Source organism: Gopherus evgoodei, chromosome 1 (assembly GCF_007399415.2).
Source record: "Gopherus evgoodei ecotype Sinaloan lineage chromosome 1, rGopEvg1_v1.p, whole genome shotgun sequence".
Taxonomy (NCBI): Eukaryota; Metazoa; Chordata; order Testudines; family Testudinidae; genus Gopherus; species Gopherus evgoodei.
In genome coordinates, this window is record NC_044322.1 from 351636074 (window position 1) to 351658971 (window position 22898).

A 22898-nucleotide genomic window follows, 5' to 3' on the forward strand; every position below is an offset into this window, starting at 1 on the left:
TCTATTTTATAGCTGGAGAAACTGAAGTACAAAGAGATGAAGGGTACATTGTCATGGCAGAGCTACAGTGCTTCAGCAGCATTTATGTAGCACTGTACCGGAGATGCTTCTTACATTGGCAGAAGGAGTTTTCCCTTTGCTGCAGTTAATTTGCCTTGCGGTCGGGTGGGAGGTAGGTCGGTGGAAGAATTCTTCCGTCTAGCTGCATCTACAGCAGGGATCGGATAGGCAGGTCAACCGAATCATGATGCACAGGGTGTGACTTTTTTTAGGTCGATCTAATTTTGAGGCACAGCCCAGGCCTAAGTGATTTGCCCAAGGTCACCAGAGGGTCTGTGGCAGAGCCATGACGTGATCCCGTATCTCCTGAGTCCCAGTCCCAGACTTAAACCATGCAACAAGTGGTCTCCTGGTCTAACCCCAACACAATGCATCTCCTCCTCTCTGAGCCACAGGGGCATCCCTCAGTCACACAAGGGCAGTGTGGTGTGGGGCAGGGGCGGCTCCAGGCACCACAGGGGGCATTGTGCGCTGGGTTTAGGCTTTTAGTCCCAACTCCCTCCCTCCCAAACACAACCCTCTCTCACCCCCACCAGCCCCCTTCTTGGGAAACCCACAGCAGCGAGTGAACCCACCCCTCCCTGCAGACCCCTTCCCCTCCTGCCAGGGACCGTGACAACAAAGGAGGCGCTGGCTGGCTAAGGTGCAGAGCCACAGCACGGCCAGCTGGGCGGGGAGCCGAGGGGGAGGAGCTGTGACTCAGCAGCCAGCCCCCTCCAGCTCCCCCGCCCCGCGCAGCCCGGAGTCAGGGCTGCAGCAGCACGAGCCGGAGGGGCTGCGCGAGCGCGTGTGGCAGGAGCTGCAGACACCGCCGCGCGTGGAAGCGCCTCTCCCGGGGCGCAGGGCGGAGCGCGGCAGCGGCTGGGGAGGAAGGTTCCTTTGTGGCAGCTCAGGGGCAGAGCCGCCCAGAGGGGCGAGGTAGGTGTGTGTGGCTGGGTCTCGCTCTCTCCTTTGCATTGCACACAAAGACGCTCTGCTGGGGGCTGGTTGTGTGTGTGTGTGTGTGTGTGTGTGTGTGTGTGCGCATTTGCTGGGGGCAATAAAACGCCGGGTTTTGTTTTCTAAAGAGAGGCTCAGGGCCTCGGGGGGAGAGGGAACCACCCCCCTCCCGAATTGTTCTAACTTAATGAATAGCAAAGACAGACATTTAAACCACCCCCCCCCCCCGCCGCCTTGTGCTGGAAATCTGCTCGTCTGAGTCAGGGAAGCGGCAGCTCGGGGGCTTTCAGCGAGGAAAAGTTCCCTCTGGCAGCCCCGTGTGGGGTGCAGATGCCGTAGGGTTCAATCAGCTGAGCTTGGGCGGGGGGCAGAGTGCCCCCTTCTCTGCTCCCAGAGGGAAAACGAAAGGGTCCGTGTGCCTCGGTTGCAGCGTTTTTCTTAAGTGCCGTTGAAAGAAAACAACCCCACGGAGAGTTAATTGTTCCTTTAAAAGGAAGGATGCGTCGTGCTCGGTGAATCATGTGGTTCCCTGGACAGATACTGAGCTAAATCTGGGTCTGAAATCAGGGTTCTTGGCCATGAGGCATTTTTAGTCTGGAGCAGAACAGTTGTTATGTGTTTTTCCAGATAATGGTAGGTTTTCCCTGCATTTGGCTTCCATGCTTTTTTTGAGCTTGTGGGGTATCTTTGTTCGCCAGCATGTGTCTCCGAAGTAACTTCTCCTTCCCCTGACTATTTCCTGAGTCTCTTTCCAGAGCCTCTTTTCTGTGTTAACAGTTCATTGCTGTGCCATACAACTTCTGCCTGCTAAAAGGAAGGTGTGTGCTGCTTGCATCCTCTTTCCATTATTCACAGACATCTAACATGTCTAGGAATGTATGTATATGTCCTTGGGTAGACAATCAGAGATGCTAGGCAAGACCTATTAGATCATCTTAGCATTGCAGAATTGTTCCCTATATTGGCTACCTTTTAAAATGTGAAAATAGTGTTCAGCCTTGAAATTATGATGGGTAGGGGGATGGGCTGTGAACGTCCTGGGCCAGTCATACCAAACCTCCGGTAAAAAATTGTGTAGCAAACCACAGAGAGTTGTTCTTTCTTTTTCTCTTTCCTTGATTCCAACTCTTACAGCTTATGATTTTGTCAAAATTTCCCTTAGAGGCCTTGAGGCTGTAACTTACTAGATTTTCATAGTGCTTTGGGTTAAAACCCTGTACAAAAGTTACAGCCCAGATGTGTTTTTGCTAATAAAAATCTTGTGTGTTCATTTGATTTAGAGATGGTAGGGGGAAGGATATATATAACTTTACATATAAAGTTTTTACTTCTGTTACATCATTTGATATTGTGTCGTCAGATATATGTAGTCTGACTAGTATACTGTACATGTGTGCTTGGCTGGATTGTTAGGGTTTGTGGGACAAGGCACAGGATCTCAGTTCTGTGTAATGAATCTCATGCCTGAAGTTTTGTATCCGTATACGTGCATGTATGTTTATAGCAAACTCTCAGCAATGGGACAGGAACACATGAACATTTGGTTTCACTGAGACTTGGTATAGTAAAATTAAAAAACAGTAAAGAGAGAGGTATTTCTGAATGATATAGCTAGGGCCCTACCAAATTCACGGCCATGAAAAATGCGTCACGGACCATGAAATCTGGTCTTCTCCTGTGAAATCTGGTCTTTTGTATGCTTTTACCCTATACTATACAGATTTAATGGGGGAAACCAGCATTTCTCACATTAGGAGTCCTGACCAAAAGGGAGTTCCAGGAGGGATACCAGGTTGTTGGGGCGGGAGGGAGGATCATAGTATTGCCACCCTTCTGCACTTCAGAGCTGGGCGGAGAGCGGCAGATACTGAGTGGGCACCCAGCTGTGAAGGCAGTGTCCCGCCAGCAGCAGCATAGAAGTAAGGGTGGTAATACCATATCATGCCAGCCTTACTTCTGTCTTCAGAGCTGGGCAGCTGGAGAGTGGCGGCTGTTATGCCAGCACCCAGCTCTGAAGGCAGCGCCACACTGGCAGCAGTGCAGATGTAAAGATGGCAATACCATACCTGTCTCCCTTCTACACTGATGGCTTCAGAGCTGGGTTTCCGGAGAGTGGTGGCTGCTGACTGAGGGCCTGGCTCTGAAGGCAGCAGCGCAGAAGTAAGGATGACAATACCATACCATCCTTACTTCTGTGCTGTTGCTAGCAGTGGGCTTGGCAGAGTCATATTGGCATGGAAGAACATTGTGTTAACTTGAGTAGTTGCTTGTGGATCTCATGGGATACTGTGAAGGCAGTTGGAGCAGCAGTCTAACTATTTACTTTTTAAGAAGTCCCACCACAGATGATTTTGACATGTTAAGTCTGACTTTCATTTACATGAGCCAAGAAATTCAGAGTTAATTTTTTTAATGTTATCCTTAGTGCTCAGGTATTATTAATTATTTGTATTATGGTAATACCTAATAAACAGTACAGTAGTGAACTGTGCTGGAGAGTCATCTGATGAGACCCGCTAATTCTCTTAACTTACTTTCCCTTATTTCTGTTTACTTGCTATCTCACTTTTCCAGTCTTGGCATCTTAATTCAGAAAAAGTAGTGGAGCTTGGCTCCTCTCAAAACAAGCTTACCTTGAACGCTTACAGTTTTTGAGATTGCTGACTGTACTGAAGCACCTGCTGGTAACAGTCCACACTTTGATAAGTTAAGAACTTGATAGCAGCTAAAGTTCTGAATGTCTTTTGCTGTCCCAAGAAAACACATATATAACTTATTTTTACAAGCTGATTCATGTAATAGCAAAGTCTGTGTACATTTGCAAAGGTGGCACATTAGGCAATTTTATTTAAAAAATTTAACAGCCAGGCTTAGAACAGTTTGGGTGAGTAAGTCAAAGATGCAATTCAATGTATTTTTGTATAGAACGATGCATATAAGGTATCAATGCTTCTCAGCGAGGTCAAGGAGCAGTATTGGTTTACAGAGTTGAGTACAGTGTTCTTCATAAGAGCAGAGGCAGAAAAGCGATCTACAAAGATGGAGCAGAGTAAGAAACAGCAGGTATTTTTGTATGTTAGCTACAGGAAGGGAAAGATGGAAGGATGTAACAGTGTGGCTGAGAACCCTAAGCGAAATGGAAAAGGCCTACTTATATGGCCTCCTCTTAGTGAAGTGTTTGAGCACCTCACAGTCTTTTAATTTATTGATCCTCACAACATCCCTGTGGAATACGAACATGCTATTTTTCCCCATGGGAAACTGAAATGCAAAGAAACTAAATGATTTACCCAGTGTTACAGAGGAAATTGGTAGTGGAGCAGTCTCCGAAGTCTTAGGCTGATGGACCACCCTTTTCTCTCTCTACAAACCATGAGGAATGAACAAAGAGACATGGTCAAGACTGAGTGAGCAGAGGGGCATGAAAATCACGTTTTCATTGGGATTTGATGCCAGTTAATTGTGGTGTATGTAGTTGTTATCCAAGGTACAAATTTATGTGGGCCTTTGGTAGAGAGGCCATAAAACCAGGAGAAATCTCTAGAGTATGAAATGGGTGTATAGGTGGGAGACTCACCCTAATCTCAACACAGAAACCTGATTCTATTCAAAATCTTAGGAAAAGAGCCACTCCACTGCCTGGCACTGTGTGTGGTCACTACCTGTTGTAATACACTACCATTCTCACTGGGTTTTGCACCTGCTTTGCGTCAGTGTTAATGAACACGTAAAGTGTGTGGTAGTGGGGAACTGAGTCACTGACTTCCTACATGAGGGAAAAAGCATGGAGATTAACTCAGCTTGACAGCAGAAAGTCCTGACATCTGTGAGAGGGGAAGGACGTGGTTTGACCAAACTAATACTTCCTCTCTAACTGTAACCTTAAAACCTCTTGGAATCTCCCATCAAGGCTCCTTTGCTTGCTCAGTGACTAGAAATTTTATTAAAGCTAATGTTAAAAAAATATATAATACACTGGTTAAGAAAAGAGTATCTGTACATCTGGGTATATATCTTAGATTATCCACAAATTACTAAAGTCCAAAACAGCATTTTCTTACAGCATCGAGATTGGTAGTTGGCAGTTCTGTGGGCAAAATTCATGTAATCCTGAATGTATTGTTTTGCACAACCCTACAATAACTAGTTTGTGTGTAAATGCAATGCAGAAAAGACTTTTTGATGAGAGAGCAGATTTTTAGTTTCCGGCTTCCAGTTTATGATTATAAACGAATAATCCAAAAGAGATTTGGCTGCTATGAGTGTAGAACCCCCACTGGGCCCTATAATTTTTTTTTTTAAAAGAACATCTCGGATAGGCTGTCACAAATCCAGAGTAGGGTAAAGGAAGTAATAAGCATGCCAGTGTTTCTAATGGCCTAGTGGCGTTTACATTCTAATACAGAGCCAAATCTGGCTTGCTTTAAATTCAGAACGAGGCCTGTAGTCCATCATAAGCCTAGGCAGATGTGTCCAGAATTGTGGTTTCACAACCAGGGCAAGGACTATACAGGAAACTGTATGTCTCATTTCTTGGTTTTTCGTACATTATTTTCTAACATTTTGGTTTCATGATGTTAAAGAATGCACAGGTGCATGCTCTCAATGAAAGAGAGAAACAGGGCCATCAGGAATTGAGGGTGAAATTCATTTTACCCCCATAAGTCCAAGAAACCAGGGTTCATGGAGTTGAGGAAGAGAAATTCCCCCCCCTCCTTCTGATGTCCTTATTCCAAGCTATAGGAAGCACTTTTGCTTCCATGATGTATTGCAGATTCTGTATTTCTCTCCCCTGGGATATCCTAGCTAGCTACCATTGCTGGCCTTTGGCACAGTCCACATGGGAAACCGCTCTGTGGCATGAAAGAGTGTGGAAGAGGTTCTGACTGTTGGGAAGGTTCAATGGTTTCACCAGTGGCTTCTCCCATATCCCACACTCAGCTGCAAAGTGGGGAGACGGGGAATTGTTTTGGTCCTCTGTGCCTGGGTGAATTTTACGCTTAGACAATACAAGAGGTTAAGAATCTAAAATCTACAGGACAACTCGGGGAGTGTACTCAGTGGGTGAGTGTGAAATGATTGGTCCCTCAGCTTCGTGATCAAAGTACATTTGTTTCCGTGATATATATTTGATCCTTGAAACAGCTTAATATAATCGTGGGTTTCCCTTCATGCCCATAATTTTGTTTTGAATATTAAAGGGTTTCCCCCTCTGGTGAAGGACACTGCCTTCACCCCCTTCCCCCCCCCGACGTGCCAGCCGGGACTAGCTAATACATGGAATCCAGTTGCATCTGCTCCAGAAGGAGGCTGTGCTAGTCAGAGGTAGCTCATAGTGATAACATCCACTACAGTATTTTTTGATGAGAGGGAGGGTTCTGGGGAGAGTGTGTTTCTCTGAGGAGAAGATAATGGCATGATTCTTTCAATGCCTTGTATGTATAGTGAATAGACATTCATGTGACCTCATGTATATATGCTGTCCTTTGTTCTACTGAAAATAATAAAATAGAATTAACATCCCTGGGTATTTAAGAGGATGTGACAAGAAGTGGGTCAGGAATGCTCTGCTGCACATAAAACACAACCTAGATCTAGGCTGGCATGTATGTATGATATTTTTATACACACTTAAATGATTCTAAGGTGTTAATTTACACTTTTTGATGTGCTGTTGGACCCCTGCCAAGCAAAGCACTTAAGCATGGGGATCAAAATTGTTTAGTTACCTTTGAGTTCAGATTCAAAGTAAAGTGGAAATCTTATTGTCAGGTAGCTCAGGAAGGCAAGGAACCTGTTTTGGACCAACCGAATTTTTATTACTTACTGGCAGGTCAGTGGACATGGATCAGTGTTCATGTCGTACTCCCCATCAGTACCCAGCATGGGCTGGGGAAGCTAATGATCTAACCAGCGGATCAAATTAGTTGATGAATCCTGATCACGTGCTAAGAAGACTGGTAGGTTAGGTTGCTGAGCAGCACTTAAAAATAAATCCTATATAGATTGACTTGCTATTTAAATTGAAAATGGGCGACGGGATGGATGCCTTGATGATTACCTGTTCTGCTCATTCCCTCTGAGGCACCTGGCATTGGCCACTGTCGGAAGACAGAATACTGGGCTACATGGACCTTTGGTCTGACCCAGTATGGCTCCTCTTATGGGAAAACGTCTTTGCTGATGCAGTTTCCTTCTAAGTGCCACCAGGGAAATGGACGATTTACTGAACAGTCCTGTTAACTTGCTGAAGTCCTCTCTTAGGTTTTCTCCCTTGGTTGTGCCCCATAAGGCACTTCAAGGAAGAGTGTATGTGGTTAATCACATCTGTGCTTTTGCTGAGATGCAGGATGGGATACAGTTGTCTCTTGGAGGTCAGTTGGTGAGGTAACTGAGGCAGGAGACCAATAGTCACTTGCAGCATCAGGATTTTATTTTTTTATTTTGGGTCAGTTTGGATTATGATAATTTTGCATTCAGAAGGTTTCCAAGGCAACTTGTCCTTGAAGGAGAGCTATACTGAATAATGTACTGAAAACAACTTACATTTAAAAAGAAAAACAACAACCCTGCTTGCTACCCTCCCACCCCAACACACACAATTGCCCAGAACTGCCAGTAATTTGGAATTCAGTTTTTCTTCTGACAGTTCCAAATACAGGAACACAGAAGAAGGGGGAAATTGGTTTTGTTTATAGCTTTTGGTTTACTTCTTTATGATGTATAAGGGGGCCTGAATGGTATTTTCAAGAGTGTTTTTTAAAATATTCACTTTTAGAAATATCAGTAATGTCAAATCTGGTCATCTCCCATCATGCTGGAAGTATCTGGATTCTCCAGACATACCCCTTGCGAGCAATTCTTAGGGTCTGATCCTGCATGCTTGTGCATGGGGATCTTTACTAAGATGAATCCTAAATCCTGTGGGACTACATGCGTATGAAAAGTTACTTGCATAGTTTTTGTGTTTACAGGATTGGGCCTTAGGACCTTAAGTGAAAGAGACCATTCTTTAACAGAAATGGTTTTCTTCTAACTGTTTGTTGGGCCTTTGAGTCAAATGGATGTTAACAGGAATGCAAAATCCTGATAAAATTTACTTCCCTTCTCAATTAACCAGGTATCGTCTTCCTTTAGTGCCTGTGATGTCATAGCCTTACTAGTTCTCCAGTTGTCCCTATATTTCAAGAAAAACAAGCTAGATAAGAGCTAGATTTCTAATGTAGAAGTTGACCAATTCTCTTCTTCCCCCCCCCAACCAAAAAAAAAAATTCCAGGCTGCCTTAATAGTAGCAAAAAAGTACAAATCTATTGTTCCCCTTTTGTATGTCACTTAGGGAATGTTTCCTTACACATAGATGAATTGGAAGGATGTACAAAGATACTTCTTTAAATTTCCAACAACTAAAAGCAGCACTGTCATTGCTTGTAAAATGAAAAAACTAGCTAGATACCACTAAGAACATAAGAATGGCCATACTAGGTTAGACTAAAGGTCCATCTAGCACAGTATCCTGTCTACCAACAGTGGCCAATGCCAGGTGCCCCAGAGGGAGTCAACCTAACAGGTAATGATCAAGTGATCTCTCTCCTGCCATCCATCTCCACCCTCTGACATACAGGCTAGGGACATCATTCCTTACCCATCCTGGCTAATAGCCATTAATAGACTTAACCGCCATGAATTTATGCAGTTCTCTTTTAAACCCTGTTATAGTCCTAGCCTTCACAACCTCCTCAGGTAAGGAGTTCCACAAGTTGACTCTGCGCTGTGTGAGGAAGAACTTCCTTTTATTTGCTTTAAACCTGCTGCCCATTAATTTCATTTGATGCCCCCTAGTTCTTGTATTATGGGAATAAGTAAATAACTTTTCCTTATCCACTTTCTCCACATCACTCATGATTTTATATACCTCTGTTATATCCCCCTTAGTCTCCTCTTTTCCAAGCTGAAGAGTCCTGGCCTCTTTAATCTTTCCTCATATGGGACCCTCTCCAAACCCCTAATCATTTTAGTTGCCCTTCTCTGAACCTTTTCTAGTGCCAGTATATCATTTTTGAGATGAGATCACATCTGTACACAGTATTTGAGATGTGGGCATACCATGGATTTATATAAGGGCAATAATATATTCTCAGTCTTATTCTCTATCCCCTTTTTAATGATTCCTAACATCCTGTTTGCTTTTTTGACTGCCTCTGCACACTTCATGGATGTCTTCAGAGAACTGTCCACGATGACTCCAAGATCTTTTTCCTGATTCGTTGTAGCTAAATTAACCCCCATTTTATTGTGTATATATAGTTGCAGTTATTTTTTCCGATGTGCATTACTTTACATTTATCCACATTAAATTTCATTTGCCATTTTGTTGCCCAATCACTTAGTTTTGTTCATCTTTTTGAAGTTCTTCACAGTCTGCTTTGGTCTTAACTATCTTGAGCAGTTTAGTATCATTTGCAAACATTGCCACTTCACTTTTTACCCCTTTCTCCAGATCATTTATGAATAAGTTGAATAGGATTGGTCCTAGAACTGACCCTAGGGGAACACCACTAGCTACTCCTCTCCATTCTGAGAATTTACTGTTTATTCCTACCCTTTGTTCCCTGTCTTTTAACCAGTTCTCAATCCATGAAAGGCTTACGTAAGAGTCTTTGGTGAGGGACCTTGTCAAAGGCTTTCTGGAAATCTAAGTATACTGTGTCCACTGGATCCCCCTTGTCCACATGTTTGTTGACTCCTTCAAAGAACTCTAATAGATTAGTTAATCATGATTTCCCTTTACAGAAACTATGTTGACTTTTGCCCAACAATTTATGTTCTTCTGTGTGTCTGACAATTTTATTCTTTACTATTGTTTCAACTAATTTGCCTGGTACTGACGTTAGACTTACTGGTCTGTAATTGCCAGGATCACCTCTAGAGCCCTTTTTAAATATTGGCATTACATTAGCTATCTTCCAGTTATTGGGTATAGAAGCCGATTTAAAGGACAGGTTACAAACCATAGCTAATAGTTTCGCAACTTCACATTTGAGTTCTTTCAGAACTCTAGGGTGAATGCCATCCGGTCCCGGTGACTTGTTAATGTTGAATTTATCAATTACTTCCAAAACCTCCTCTAGTGACACTTCAATCTGTGACAGTTTCTCAGATTTGTCACCTACAAAAGCCGGCTCAGGTTTGGGAATCTCCCTAACATCCTCAGCCGTGAAGACTTGAAGCAAAGAATCCATTTAGTTTCTCTGCAATGACTATATCATCTTTAAGCGCTCCTTTTGTATCTCGATCATCAAGGGGCCCCACTGGTTGTTTAGCAGACTTCCTGTTTCTTATGTACTTAAAAACATTTTATTACCGTTTGAGTTTTTGGCTCGCCGTTCTTCAAACTCCTCTTTGGCTTTTCTTCTTACATTTTTATACTTAATTTGGCAGTGTTTATGCTCCTTTCTATTCACCTCACTAGGATTTGACTTCCTAAGTTTAGATTCTGTAGGGAATGTCACTTAAGATTTCATGCCAACTTTGTGTGTGTGTGAGGATTTTTTTTTTTTTTAAACATCGTTTCCTATCATTCATAATAATACTGCAGATCTTCATAACAAGGTTTTAGGGATGCCACTAGCTGCATTGTGTTATGCGGAACATCCAGCTGAGAAGTGTTCTGGTAAGGTGTGTGTTTCCTCTCTCTGTCATGCACTTGGTGTGTGTGATCAGTCCCTCCTTGTGAGTGAGTGAATGAATGAATGCATCCACAGAATGCCAATTATCCTCCAGGTAAATGTGGGGATTGGTGAGCTACTGGAATCCTGCAATGATTCTGAAAATGTAATGTTGTAGCTTAGTAACATGCCAAGTATGTAATACATCTGTATTATACATAATACCTTGGTAAGCTATTTTAATACATTGTCTTGTCTATCTTAAATCTTGCAGTCTGTTTTGAAAAACATAGTAAAAGTCCATGCAAATCATTTTTATGTGGAAGATTTTGTAAAAGGGCTGTTATGCAACAAATCAGACATTGGAGATGAGCCTGATCCAACCCCTGCTTCAATTTTGGGGAAGTTCAGACCCAAGTTCCCCCTCTTCAGCATGAGCCCATTTCTACTTTCTTACTACATATATAGAATTGTGGCTTATCAACAAAAGAGACTTTTGCTGAATTTAAAAGGCAGCCTGTAAGTTCAGGCTGGATGTGATTTATATTTTCTGTGATCCCTTTTTCAGTATGGCCGCATAATCCAAAGATTCATATCTCATAAATACAGGAATTTACTGAGCTGAGCTTCTCTGAAAATCTAGCCCCCGTTGTGGATTCTATCCACTTGTGCCAAAGCTTAATGAGTAACGCTGTACAGTCCTCATCACAACTTATTGAGAATAGTTCAGAGGTGCTGGGTCTTCTAGATGAAGTATAATGAAGGTGCCAATCACTGGTTGTCTTTTAAAGAGACAGTTGCGCTGTATGCAATAGTACAGGTGTTACAGTCCATTTTCTGTGAGAGAAGAAGGGTTATGTTCAGTGGTTAAGGCATTGTCCTGGGGCTAAGGAGACCGGAGTTGAATTTTACTGCTTCACCACAGACTCCTTGCATAACCTGGGGCACGTCACTTAATATCTCTGTGTCACAGCTCTTCATCTGTGAAATGGAAATAACAGTATTTCCCTACCTCACAAGGGAAGCTGTGAGGATAAAATACATTAAAGGATAGTGAGATGCCCAGATACTGTGATGATGGGCCATATAAGTTTGTCACAGAGAGAGACAGAGGGATCCTGGCCAAATTGTAATTCAGGTATTTACATTGTACCTCTCCAAAATCATCTGCTTATGGTTTCCTATTGCTAAGTTATTCTTCCCACAGCTCCCATTGGCTGTGAACGCCGAATCATGGCCGCAGAGAGCTGAGGTGCTCCAGGCCTGCAGACACTCCAGGTAAACAAAATGGCAGTGTATTAGATACTCAATTCAATGATTCCATAGAGTTTAAAATCATCAAATTTTGGTGTAGACCCATTTATAAGCCCACCCCCGCTCTTTAATGTGTCACATTTTTGCCAAAAATATTTGGCCTGTGACTGAGTATATGCAGAAGTACAGGTCCATCCGTATGCTGGTGCCCTTCAGATGTACTATTCATGTTTGAAAACACTATAGATTTCAGAGTTCTTGTTTTCTTTACAAAATCAGTCATTGATATAGGATTTTTTTTTCTTTTTTAAAGAAACCTGGCTAGCTTTCTGCTAAAATGACTACAAACATGTAACATTTACTTTCTAAACCCAGACACTGAAAAACAATGTTGTTATATCAGGTAAAGATTGCACATGGGAAGTATCTCACTAGTAATAATAGTCAAATCCTGTCACGTATGGATAATTAGGCATCACTATAAAAGGAATGACATAAAGAATTTCCACTCCTATTGCTACTAGCATTCTGTTGACCAAAAGGGGGACAAAAGTTACATGCTACCAAGTGTAATGATTCAGAATATTTTTTAAGATTAAATTTCTCTGTAATCAATGCACAGATTTTGTAATGCACCCTAATTAAGATGTGCAAACCCAATTTAGAACAACATGGTTGGTTCAAATGAGAGACTTGGAAATGTAGTGTTGGAAACCACATATGCAGAAAGAAAAAACACAAAGGTATTCCAGGTTTACAAACGCCAAATAACTTTATTAAGAGAAAAGAATGTAGACCAGAGTATTCATTACTTCATACTTACATAGAGCTTTGCATATGTTGAAAGTTGTACAAATACAAATTAATCCTCCCAACGTCCCTCTGAAGTAAAGAAGTATTTGTTTTTATTTTGCAGATGGGGAAACGAAGGCAGAGATCTTGCCCAAGGCTATATGTAATTGGACGCAAAGCTAGCTAGAATTTGAACCCTGGACTTTCTGAATTTAGTAGGATTTTTAAAAGGATTAGACATTTATATGGAAACAGAATGAGATAATATATAAGTAAGATTAAAATCTTACGTTTCAGGGCATAAACCAACTGCCAACTGACAGAAGTGAGATAGAAACTTACCTAATGGGCAATTTAGGCAGTTGTGTTTAGAGATCTATCAGTTAGCATATATTAAATGCATTAAATACTCACTATTTTGATCTTCTGTAGTACTAATTTTTAAAACCAGAATGTCAGGTTAGTAGAACATAATGACCATACTGGGTCAGACCAGTGATCTGTCTTGCACCTTATTTTGAAACATCTGGTACCAACCACGGGCTGCTGGACTAGATGGATAATTAGTCTGACACAATTTAGTGATTCCTCTGTCGACTCTCTGCTTGTTACTCTAGATCGTATCACCTCTACACTGCTTATTGCTGAGTTGAATGCCCAGAAGGGAAAGTTAGTTTGTGCCATTCCTAAGTTGCCTCATTTGCTTCAACCTCAAGATTATGCGGACACAGAAAAGCAACATGGGTGTAATTCCAATTTGTCTTGAAAAGTTGTAACAATTGCCTATTTATATAGCATAAATAAATAAAGTAAAGGAAACCGGCCAGAGTTTCTCGTAGACAGATCCAGCATTTTCCAAAGTTGTCTACGGTGGCTCAACTGAACGCTGAAATGCAGCCAACTCGGGTGTGATGTGGCATCTTTTCATTAGATGTTACATGAGTTTTAGGATAGAAAGTGAAGTGAATTCATTAAATTAAAATTTCCCCTGTTCATTCAAGTACGCAGAATGTAATTACCTATATTAGAATTTGGACTGGGTACAGAGGATAAACATGCCTTCCTCTTGTGAAAAGTGCCCTGGGGTTATTAAAAAATGCAGGTACTCAGAATGTTGGGTTTTGTGTCTCATCCCCCTAAGTAACACACTGCTGCCAACACCAACACCGGTGGTTCTCAAACTTTTGTTCTGGTGACCCCTTTCACATAGCATGCCTCTGCGACCCTCCCACCCCCATAAATTAAAAACGCTTTTTAATATATTTAACACCATTATAAATGTTGGATGCAAAGCAGGGCTTGGGGTGGAGGCAGACAGCTTGTGACCCCCTGAGGGGTCCCAACCCCCAGTTTGAGAACCCCTGCATGCTGGTAGCCCAGAGAAGATTCCAGTTGGAGTCTGTCACCTGCAGAATTATCAACACCACTTCTTATTTGAAGGTCTCCCATCCAAGTACTGGCACAGACTGATCGTGCTTAAGCTTGAGAGATCAGATGTGATCACAGCACCACATGCCAGTCCTGAGATGTTACTCAGATTGAGGATTGGTGGTTTTAATCACAGAATGTTTTAATTACATTTTTAACTCTTCTTTGTTCTTGAGTCCCTGTACTTTATATGAGCAGTTCTCAAACTTTAGCAACCCGAGGACTCCCATTTTGATTTAAAATTTTTTGTGGACCTCCAAACCCCCTACTCAGCCTCCGGCCCCACCCCCACTACACCTCTTCTCCCATGGACCTACCCTGCCCCTCCTCTTCCCCATCTCTTTCCGCCCCTCCCCTGAGCGCACCCCGTCCTCGCTTCTCTCCCTGCCTCCCTCCCAACGCCTCCTGAACACCAGGGAACAGCTATTCACTGGTGTGCAGGAGATGCTGGGAGGGAGGGGGAGGAGTTGATCAGCAGGGCCCACGGACCCCCGTTCCAGTTTGAGAGATGCTGCCTTATACAAATGAAAGGTACTTTCTCTTGCTTTAAATCTGAATGCAAGTTGGGATCTGGCTATTAGAAATATATAAACTTACTTGTTACATGTCAAATAATCAGGACCACCCAGAGGATTCCTGGGGCCGTCGGCAGGTGGCTCCGGTGGACCTCCCGCAGGCGTGCCTGCGGAGGGTCCGCTGGTCCCGCGGCTCCAGTGGAGCATCCGCAGGTGTGCCTGCGGGAGGTCTACTGGAGCCGCGGGACCGGCAAGCGGCAGGGTGCCTCCTGTGCGGCGAAATGTCTAGAGTTGTTTGGCTGCGGGGGGTCCCCGCTGTGGGTCTTCGGGGCACTTCAGCAGTGGGTCCTGGAACGGAAGGGCGCCCCGCCGCCGAATTACCACCGAAGACCGGGTTGCACTTCAGCGGCAGGTCCCGCTTCGGCGGTAATTCACTGGTGGGGAATCCTTCCGCCTTGGAGCGGAAGGACCCCCCCCCGCCGGCAAAGGCCGGGAGCGGAAGAAGCTCCAGGGCCAGGTGAGTGAAGGACCCCACTCCAGGGGCCCTGAAAAACTCGTGGGGGCCTGTCCAGGGCCTGGGGCAAATTGCCCCTCTTCCCCCCCCCCCCCCCGGGCGGCCCTGCAAATAATATAAATAGGTGAAATCTCAGCCTCTTTGAAGTCAATGGGAACTGCTCACATTGATTTAAACAGGACCCGGATTTCACTGTAAGTCACCAATGCAACTATTCCATTTAAATAATTTGGAGTTCCAAAATGGTCTGATTGTAACAATGCATTTTGTGTTAATTTTGATTAAATCATGAGTCTTGTGGCTTTTCGTACTTAAGAATTTAGCTGTAATGTTGTCCTATAATAGGGTTTAAGTTTTTTTTTCTTTTTTGAAGAAGAGGTTGAAAGGCTTATTCCAGTGGTCTTTTCAAGCAGCTTGCTTGAGTAAGAGACTAAAATGAATGGAAAGGGAATTCCATTTCAACATAATTTTTTTAAATTTCAGCATTGCGTAATAAAAGCTGCAGATAACTCTAGGGTTCATTGATACTTTTGTATGAATAGTATGGGAAAGTATTGGGTGACCCTTGAAAAAAAATGTGCTGTTGGTGTATATACTTAGATTTATTGATCTGGTGAAAATTCCTTGTCTTATTTTTCTAAATTAATATATTTCTTTTACACTATACACTGCTTAAATAATGTTCATAACTAAATTTAGATTCCTTTGGTCTGACTGTGCAGGACTCTCTCTGATTCTTGGGCTTCAGCTTAGTAGATGCTAGTCAACAAATAGCGGGAGGGATAGCTCAGTGGTTTGAGCATTGGTTTGCTAAACCCTTGGGTTGTGAGTTCAGTCCTTGAGGGGGGCAGTTAGGGATCTGGGGCAAAAATCTGTCTGGGGATTGGTCCTGCTTTGAGCACAGGGTTGAACTAAATGACCTCCTGAGGTCTCTTCCAACCCTGATATTCTATGAACACTTCACTAATGGAAAATCTAAGGTAAAAAGTGGATATATGTTGCATCATAAACTGTAGAGCAGTGGTTTTCAAGCCGTGGGTCGTGACCCAAAACTGGGTTGGTGAATGTAAGGCATTGGGTCGTGGCGGCTCTGGTCAGCATTGCTGACCAGGCCATTAAAAGTCCTGTCGGTGGTGCTGCAGAGCTAAGGTAGGCTAATCCCTACCTGTTCTGACACCGCACTGCACCCTGGAAGTGACCAGCAGGTCCGACACCTAAGCAGAGGGGGTGGGTGCTATGGGGTTCCACATCTGTCCCTGCCCCCCCAAGCACTGGCTCTGCACTCCCATTGGCCAATTCACAGCCAATGGGAGCTGTGGGGCGCGGTGCTTACTGGCAAGAGCTGCACAGAGCCGATAGTGTGCCTCTGCCTAGGAGCCGGACCTGCTTCTAGGGCGCAGCATGGTCCGCGGTGCTAGGACAGGCTGGAAGCCTGCCTCTGCACCTCTGCTGACCAGGAGTCACTGGAAGTAACCCCACACCACCATCCCCTGCCCCAACTGTGAGCCCCCACACACATCCCCTGAACCCCTCATTCCTGGCCTCACCCCTGCACCCTAACCCTCTGTCCCAGCTCTGAGCCCCTACCACACCCCAGACTCCACATCCCCAGCTCCATTGGGGCGTGGGCATCAACAATTTTCTCCATCTGGGTCACCAGAAAAAAAGTTTGAAAATCACTGCTGTAGAGGACTAAAGGTCCTACAGTGAAAGTACAAGACTTTTAAAACATTGCATTAAATTATTTGAAGAAATAGTTTGTTAGTAGAAGTTTGGATAATTGGAATTTCTTGGCAATAGCACCCAAAAGTTGGAATCATTAAAACTTTGGACTTTTATAACTCAACTAGGTTTGCATGTAAGGACTTTGAAGCTTATAATGGAGGGGGCAGAGAGTGTATTATTGTAAAGTGTATTATTGATCTCAATTTAGTTTTTTATAATGGATTGATTGGTCATGCTTGTGAAGGGTTAAAGATGATCTTGGCATCTAGAGCATTAATACATAGGCCAAGTGTATTGCAGACAGCTTAAGTGCTGTCTTCCTTTTGTGATGGGGTTCTCTTTTTTTGTGACTCCCATGTGTTTTCAAGTTCTACTGTATGGAGGTTTTTGCTTAATTGGGTACTTTTTCCCCTCAGGAGTAATTTTTTGAAAGCATATCTTACTTTTTATACTGGGGCAAGACTTTTTGAAGTTTAAACACAAGTTTCCAAAGTTGAAGACTCTGGGCCAAAATCTGAGTAGGTGTGTATATACGTATAGACAACACACCACAAAATCAAGCAAAATTTTGCTTTGCAGCTGTTGCCCAGCCCCATTCTGGACTCCATATGTTGTCTTTGATAGGCAAAGCATAAAGCAGAGTAGCCAAGGGCTGCATGTTATGATGTAAACATATATGCATCTTGCAGGACCAAGCAGTGGTTCATATGAACAGACCCTTCTGCGTTCTGATCCATCGGCATCAATAGACTAAACAAAGGGTCTAGAGTAGTGGAGACTGTAAGGTCTTTTGCAACATAGGTATCCGTGCTTTTGGGGATTGGGCTGGATTTAAATTATTCTCTTTTCAGCAATCAGAATTTGACCTTGTTTGATCCAGTAGAAAGCAATTTTTTAGATTTTTTCACACAAAAATAAGATGTAGAATATATTTCACAGTAATGGTATATTGTAGCTATGGGTCAAGGTTCAGAAATGTAGAATGATCAAAACCATTCTGGCAAAATCTGAATTAAGTTAATTGATGTAGCACTTAATCAAGGCAGGTGACTATTAACAGTTTTTAAGCAAAGTCTCCGTAATGGCAATATCTCTCTCCTTGTAAACCTGACTTCTATATTTAAAGCTGGGACTCTGAAAATGCTCAAAGAAGCCATAGAATCACATACAGGACAAATGTTTTCGGATGGATAGCAAGTAGATACAGGAAAGGATATATTACTACTGCTTAGGAAAGAAATGTCAGTTGCTTAAGAGTCCCTCTTGTGAGTTCAGAAGGAGCATGGTTATAACAGTATGACTGAAATGTGCAAATGTAAACAAAAAAAATTGCTGTCTTTGTGGTGTATCTGTATTTCCTCTTCCAGCTGATATTTGTATAGGTATGATCTGATAGCCCTGTGAGATGGGTGTGGGTGCACGTCCTTCCCACAGCAGTTTAATCCCTTTTAAAAATACACAACTAAAAACATAGATTCTGTTTATCCACTCGCCCATGTGCCACTAGGTAAAATGATTCTTCAGTCCTGCTCCCCCAAAATAGCAGTGAACTCCTAGGAGTTTTTGCTAACATTTAGCCTCCAAATGGACCATAGCACTGGCCATGATTTACCTACTTCTGAAGAATCTTGCCCCTGCTTTCTTGTTACACGATCATTCCCTGTCAGAGATGATTTATTCCTGGATGAAGCTCATAAAAATAACTTGAGAGAGCAAATTTTTTGCATCTGGAATGCACCATATCACCAACAGTCAAGTAAATTTCTCAGGTGAGTTTATATTTGGAATCTCCTATAAAGTCTGCACAGGCCCTCCAGCCAATACTCAGCCCACTGTTCCAAGCTACGCAAGCTGAACATGGAGCAGTCCTATTAATGTGGTCAGTATATTTCACTAGAAGGAAGTAAAAACAGTTCCAAGGAAGCACACTGAATATATGGTAAATTTGTTTGCCAAGTGGTGGTGCCTTCTCCCATTGGTGCCTACTCCTGCAAGGTGCTGAATGCCCTCCACTCCCATTGGTGTCAGGAGGGCTTCAGAATATTCAGCACCTTGCAGAGTAGGCAGAATAGGAGAATGGGTCTTGTTTAAATAGAAAAATGAATTCATACATTCTCAGTACCTCATCTTTCTCTTCTGCAAGCAAATATTCTACCCTTATGTGGGGTTTATCCCAGACTAAAGGGGACAGTGTAGGAATCCTTGATTAAAATATTAGCAGCACATTGTTTAGAAAAATGTTCCTTTGTTTGAATGCCCGATTATATCAAACCTCACACTTGTTTCTTGATTATGAAATCCTCCTTGTTTGCTCCTTCTCTGTGTTTGTGTTATGCTATACGTTTTATATATGCTATATTAGGCCACCCAGAGGATTATTTAATGTGGTTCTGCAATGAACCCTTTAAAGCCCAATCTGTACTACAACTAGGCAGATTTAACTGAAATGTGTACAACTGAACAGTACTCCAGATTTCTTCTCTTCAGTCCCTAAATGCTTTTCAACATGGTTGCTAATTTTTAAAAAGCTGATTGTGAAAGCAAACCACGTGAATTTCCTTAACACAGTTTAACTGCCACATGATGGGTATCTGAGATGGGGAAATAACGGCTGCACTTTCATTTTAGCTAACTTTCTAACTCGTAAACCACACACAGAGTTCTTGAGGCTGAGAGGAAAAAAGTGTGTACACCTCCACTCCTCTCACACTCATTACTTATGAAGGTGCATTGCTCATTTATCATTGTCCTTCATAAACTTTGTGTTTATCTGCATGTTTTATTCCTGTACTTCATTGACCACAGACACCAAAGTCCTGACTCTTAGATGTTAGAAAACTTAGTAGGAAATGTACATCGTTTCAAACTGCCATGTGTGAGAGTGTAAGGGCACCTCATTTTGGTTCTTTGGCTGTTTTAAAAACTACCAAACTAACTTGGTTGCCAGATGTTAGCATGATGAACAGTACAACAGTTTTAGCATAGGGTCTGTCATGGTATGTGGAATTGCAGTCCTCTGTTAAACTGAAGATATTGATTAAAGAAAACTGCTACAACTACAGACACACACAAAACGATTTCCCCATAGCTTGATTTCCAGCTTGGTCATCTCTGCTTACCAGGAAAAATAACAAAAATATACCTGGTAGCTGAATAATATATATTTCAAGTAAAGATATCCTCACAGGATCTGGGTACACTTGGCTGAGATGGATACAATTGGCATATTCCTATAAAATAGAGGAATCTAACTTTGCCACCCTCCTCATCCCTTTTGAATCTTATATTTTAAGTTGACCCATTTTGTTGTGTCCCCTCCCCCCCCCCCGCCAGTCACCAACTCTGAGGGTCTAAGCACCCTCAACTTGTGTCAGTTTCAGTGTAAGCATAAGACACTTCCCAATTTTCAGGCATAGTTTGCACAGTTTTTCTACTGGTATAACTATGTTAGTTAGCCATATGACATTTTTATCAGTACAGTACAGTAATGGATGAGGTTACACTTGTAGAAAGGTGTGTTATACTAGCATAAGGGAATGGGGACCAAGTGGCTAGGCAGCAGTTCTGCAGAGAAGGAGCTAGAGGTTACAGTGGACGAGACGCTGGATATGAGTCAACAGTGTGCCCTTGTTGCCAAGAAGGCTAACGGCATTTTGGGCTGTATAAGTAGGGGCATTACCAGCAGATTAAGGGACATGATCGTTCCCCTCTTCAACATTGGTGAGGCCTCATCTGGAGTACTGTGGCCAGTTTTGGACCCACACTACAAGGATGTGGAAGAATTGGAAAAAAATGCTTAGGGGGCTGGAGCACATGACTTTTGAGGAGAGGCTGAGGGAACTGGGATTGTTCATTCTGCAGAAGAGAAGAATGAGGGGGCATTTGATAGCTGCTTTCAACTACCTGAAAGTGGGTTCCAAAGAGGATGGATCTAGACTGTTCTCAGTGGTGGCAGATGACAGAACAAGGAGTAATGGTCTCAAGTTGCTGTGGGGGAGGTTTAGGTTGGATATTAGGAAAAACTTTTTCACTATGAGGGTGGTGAAGCACTGGAATGGGTTACCTAGGGAGGTGGTGGAATCTCCTTCCTTAGAGGGACAAAGCCCTGGCTGGAATGATTTAGTTGGGGTTTGGTACTGCTTTGAGCAGGGAGTTGGACTAGATGACGTCCTGAAGTCCCTTCCAACCCTGATATTCTATGAATAATCTATAAAATATAACCACAGTTATGCCAGTATAATGATGCCCACACTAGTGGTTGTACTGCTTTAACACTATCAGTCTAATTAAAATGGCACAATTCTTGTGGGTTGACAAGATCTCAGAAGGTCCTCATAGGCCTGGGCCTTAATCTGACTGATGCTTACGTGTATCTTTCAGAATTGAGAGTTAAGTGGATTTATTTATTTTATTTTATTTATTTATTTATTTATTTTTAGTATATATAGAGAGGTCTTAGGGCAATGTTCTCCCAGGAAGAATGGAGCAGTCATACCACTTAAGACTGTTTCTGATATAGCTTTCAATAAAACTTGATTTAACTAAATGAACTGTCTGGCTCCCTGCCCATGTAGTAAATAAAAATAGCATGTATTTTATTAAGCAGTTATGGCCCATTTTTTTCTAAGTAGTGGAATGATAGCTGCTTTCTGAGAGTTAAACACTGGGGTGGGGGACATTATACAACAAGGCAAAGATGGTTAGCAAATATTCTCTATTCAGACAAATTGTGGCTATTCATGTTACATTGGTCCTTATTTTGTTGCTTTTAAAAAAGGGTTCCTCTCTTTCCAAACCCGATGAACATTAAACTTTCATGTGCCTACAAATAATAAAACATGCTCGGGTATTTGCATGGAATTCATTTCAGAGGACTTGGCATCAATACAATACACAGTGCCCATCTTCAGAGTCTGAAAGCAACTTTTTTCTCTCCTGGTTTTGGCCTTCTTTACATTTGGCAAACCTTGAACCTTCCTCTTCCTAGTCCTGTGCAATGAATGTGGCTATTGTTGATGCAAAGTCTTCCTCAACATTACTGGGGACCTACTGGATTTAAAATATCTGAGCTGGTATTGTACAGCTGGAATCCCTCTAGCCAGAACAGGCAGACGTCTGTTTACTCCAGGAAGAAACATCTTCTTGTTCAACATCTCCTGAAGCTCTTCTGTGGGTGTGAGCCTTCTGTTATACACTGAAGTGGTCCTAGGAAACAGCTTACACAGCTCAGGCCCAGCCTTCTGTTGCTTGAAGAATCGACCCTAATGCCGTCTGACAGATTATTTTTTCCAGAGCACAGAGTGAAGATGATGAATTAACGAAAGGGGGAAGTAGTAACTCTTGCTTCCTTCCTTGATCCCCTTCCACTGCATCTTGGTTCTATCTTATCTTCAGGCTTGGTGGATGATGGTGTAGCCACACATCCAAGTACTGAACATCTTCCTTGTGACTGTTGCAGAGATTTTGGAGAGATGAAATGGATAGAAGTCCGCAAAGAAAGCGGGTGAGGCTTGTTCCTGGTCTCTGCTTGAAATGGAGCGGCATTTGTGTCGCTCCTGAGTGGTTGTTGCTGACAGCAATTATGGACCCCAGGGACATGGCTGTGCCTGGGGGGGAAGGGCTCGGGTCACAAGTGACAAATCCATCACTTCTGGGATGCTGTCACTTCTGGGACCGATCACTGCCATGCCTTTTTAAATTGTCTGGGCCCCAGGGCAATTTCCCACTTTGTGTCCCATCCCCACTGACTCCCCCATCGGCAGGCCTGTGCTGCCTTGATTCAGAATGAACAGTATGAAACCAGTCCAGGCCAGTGGCAAAGATGAAGAAAAGATGGCCAAAAATTAGAAGCATGTTAGGTATTTCCCGTGTATGTATAAGGGGCCCCATTGCCCCACAAGGGCAAAAGGCTATGGTACAGTGTCCCCCTCTTCTGCCCTAATCTGTATTCTCCCAGACAGCCCTCCTCGCCCCCACTCCACCCCATCCTTCTGATATTGAATTGG

General features: G+C 43.0%; 1 protein-coding gene across 2 annotated transcripts in view; it reads left to right on the forward strand.

The window, feature by feature from the left end:
* Positions 1-832: 832 nt before the first annotated feature.
* LOC115652695 (protein FAM107B) overlaps positions 833-22898 on the forward strand; it is a 93282-nt gene continuing 71216 nt past the window's right edge. Inside the window, exon 1 of one of the 2 annotated variants that reach the window (XM_030565280.1) lies at positions 833-982. The gene's annotated coding sequence lies outside the window, so the exon portion shown is untranslated. The remainder of the gene's footprint in view (positions 983-22898) is intronic. The other variant, XM_030565118.1, reaches the window with a different exon arrangement.